The sequence below is a fragment of the Pan paniscus genome, chromosome 21 (genome assembly GCF_029289425.2).
Source record: "Pan paniscus chromosome 21, NHGRI_mPanPan1-v2.0_pri, whole genome shotgun sequence".
NCBI classification, from domain to species: Eukaryota; Metazoa; Chordata; class Mammalia; order Primates; family Hominidae; genus Pan; species Pan paniscus.
Window position 1 is genome coordinate 25971325 of NC_073270.2, and position 3737 is coordinate 25975061.

At 43.4% G+C, this 3737-nt stretch overlaps 1 pseudogene; it reads left to right on the forward strand.

Annotated features, from left to right (window-relative positions):
• The first annotated feature begins 1006 nt into the window (after window positions 1–1006).
• Window positions 1007–2470, forward strand: LOC100974859 (V-set domain-containing T-cell activation inhibitor 1-like; annotated as a pseudogene).
• Window positions 2471–3737: the final 1267 nt, after the last annotated feature.

Sequence of the window (3737 nt, forward strand, 5' to 3'; positions counted from 1 at the left end):
ACACGCTGATCACAATGATGAAAACCCAAAACACTCACAACACCAAATGCTGATGGGAATGTGGAGCAACAGGAACTCTCATTCATTGCAGGGAATGCAAAATGGTGCAGCAGGCTTAGAGGACGTGTGGCTGTTTGTTCCAAAGCTAAACAGAGTCTCACCATGTGGTCCAGCAATCACACGCCTTGCTGTTTACTCAATTGAGTTGATAATTTATGCCCTCACAAGAACCTGCGTAGGAATGTTGATAGCAGCTTTTTCCTAGTAGCCAAAAACTGAAAGCAATCAAGATGCTCCCTCAATTGATGAATATATAAACAAATCCAGGCAATGGAATCTCATTCAGTGATAAAAAGAAGTGAGTTATCTAGCCAAGAAAAGACATGGAGCAACCTCACATGCAATGCATGTTGGTAAATAAAAGACACTAAAGTGACATAAGTGTCGTACTTATTGTATGATTCCAACTATGGGACATTTTGGAAAAGGCGAAACAATGCAGACAGTAAAAAGATCTGTGGTTGCCAGGAATTTGGAGGGAGGAAGGGAGAGATGAATAGGCAGAATGCAGAGGACTTTTAGGACAATGAAACTGTTGTATATGATGCTATAATGGTGGATACATAACATTATACATTTGTCTAAACCCGTAGAATGTACAACATAGCCAGGCACAGTGGCTCATGCTTATAAACCCAATGCTTTGGGAGGCCAAGGTGGGAAGATTACCTGACCCAGGAGTTCGAGACCAGCCTGGGTAACATAGTGAGACCTCATCTCTACAAAAAATTTTTTAAAAAATAATGTACAACACAAACGATGAACCCTAATGTGAACTGCAGACTTTAGTTAATAATGTACCAATACTGGTTCATTGGTTATAACAAATGTAGCACACCACTGCAAGATGCTAATAATAGGGGAAGCTGTGGAGGAGGAGGGGTGTATTGGCAACTCTCTGTACTTTCTGCTCAATTTTTAAAAATAAAGAAAAAGTCTGGTTGCTAAAGCTGGCAAGGTCCACAAAGCAGTTCTTCTCACCACTCTGGTTTTTACCCTTTATTTGTGGCCACTGAAAATTCCCCTTAAGTGATGAGAGATAAGCTGTGACTTTAAAAGGACACGTATGACATCCAAGTTCAAGAAGCACGGTATCGCAGCCTCTCTGTGCTCCCTGATTCCTCCAGAAAAGCACAAGGATTTAATCCAGATAGATATAAATTTCACCTGGGATCATTTATCAGTCCACCTTCTTCTTTAAGAAATATGCTAGGCCGGGAGCGTTGGCTCACGCCTATAATCCCAGCACTTTGGGAGGCCGAGGCAGGTGGATCAAGAGGTCAGGAGATCAAAACCATCCTGGCTAACACGGTGAAACCCAGTCTCTACGAAAAAATACAAAAAAATTAGCCGGGCGTGGTGGCGGGCGCCTGTAGTCCCAGCTACTCAGGAGGCTGAGGCAGAATGGCGTGAACCCGGGAGGCAGAGCTTGCAGTGAGCGGAGATGGCGCCACTGCACTCCAGCCTGGGAGACAGAGTGAGACTCTGTCTCAAAAAAAAAAAAGAAAAGAAAAGAGAAAGAAATATGCTAAAGAGCAGCAGATTGGGTCTTCATGAAAACAAAGAAAAAGCCATGAAGTTTCTACAGCATAATTAGCATCATCGTTACTCTGGCTGGAGCAATTGCACTCATCATTGGCTTTGGTATTTCAGGGAGACACTCCATCACAGTTGCTACTCTCACCTCAGCTGGGAACATTGGGGAGGATGGAATCCTGAGCTGCACTTTTGAACTTGACATCAAACTTTCTGATTATCATGATACAATGGCTGAAGGAAGGGGTTATAGGCTTGGTCCATGAGTTCAAAGAAGGCAAAGATGAGCTGTCAGAGCAGGATGAAATGTTCAGAGGCCTGACAGCAGTGCTTGCTGATCAAGTGATAGTTGGCAATGCCTCTCTGCAGCTGAAAAACATACAACTCACAGATGCTGGCACCTACAAATGTTATATCATCACTTCTAAAGGCAAGGGGAATGCTAACCTTGAGTATAAAACTGGAGCCTTCAGCATGCCAGAGGTGAAAGTAGACTATAATGCCAGCTCAGAGACCTTGCGATGTGAGGCTCCCTTATTGGTCTCTCAGCCCACAGTGGTCTGAAGATCCCTAGTTGACCAGGGAGCCAAATTCTCAGAAGTCTCCAATACCACCTTTGAGCTGAACTCTGAGGATGTGGCCATGAAGGTTGTGTCTGTGCTCTACAATGTTACGATCAACAACACATACTCCTGTATGATTGAAAATGACATTGCCAAAGCAACAGGGGATATCAAAGGACAGAATCTGAGATCAAAAGGCGGAGTCACCTACAGCTGCTGAACTCAAAGTCTTCTCTGTGTGTCTCTTCTTTTTTTGCCATCAGCTGGACACTTCTGCTTCTTGCCCCTTACCTGATGCTAAAATAATGTGACTCGGCCACAAAAAAGCATGCAAAGTCATCGTTACAACAGGGATCTACAGAACTATTTTGCCACCAGATATGACCTAGTTTTATATTTCTGGGAGGAAGTGAATTCATATCTAGAAGTCTGGAGTGAGCAAACAAGAATAAGAAACAAAAAGAAGCCAAAAGCAGAAGGCTCCAATATGAACAAGAAAAATCTATCTTCAAAGACATATTAGAAGTTGGGAAAATAATTCATCTGAACTAGACAAGAGTAATAAGTAAAATGCACGAGGAGACAAGTGCATCCCCAGATCTCAGGGACCTCCCCCTACCTATCAACTGGGGAGTGAGAGGATAGGATAGTGCGTGTTCTTTGTCTCTGAAATTTTAGTTATATGTGCTGTAATGTTGCTCTAAGAAAGCTCCCAGAAAGTCTCTATCCCAATATATCCACATCTTATATTCCATGAATTAAGCTGTAGTGTATATTCTAAGATGCTGCTAATTGACTGCCACTTTGCAACTCAGGGACGGCTGCATTTTAGTAATGGGTCAAGTGATTCACTTTTTATGATGCTTCCAAAGGTGCCTCAGTTTCTCTTCCCAACTGAAAAATGCCAAAGATAAGAAAAATGATCATAATTTTAGCATAAACAAACCAGTCTGTGACACCGATTTTATAAGTAAAGTGAGCACCATCTTTTCAAACAAATGCGGGTTTATTTCTCAGATGATGTTCATCTGTGAATGGTCCAGGGAAGGACCTTTCACCGTGACTATGTGGCATTATGTCATCACAAGCTCTGAGGCTTCTCCTTTCCATCCTGCGTAGATAGCTATGACCTCAGTTTTCAATAGCATCTAGAGCAGTGGGACTCAACTGGGGAGATTTTCGCCCCCCATCCCTGGGGGAATGTCTGAAGACAATTTTGGTTGCCACAATGAGGGAGTGGAGGAGGAGATGGTGCTACTAGCATCTAGTGGGTAGAGGCCAGGGATGCTGCTCAACCTCCTACCATGTACAGGACGTCTCCCCATTACAATTACCCAGTCCCAAGGGTCAACTGTGTCAGGGCTAAGAAACCCTGATTTAGAGTAGAAAAGGGCCTAGCAAGAGGGCAACAAACAAACATGTCTGCTTCCTCACATTAGTCATTGGCAAATAAGCATTCTGTCTCTTTGGCTGCTGCCTCAGCACAGAGAGCCAAAACTCTATCGGACACCAGGATAACATCTCTCAGAGAACAGAGTTGACAAGGCCTGTGGGAAATGCCTGCTGGGATTATCTTCA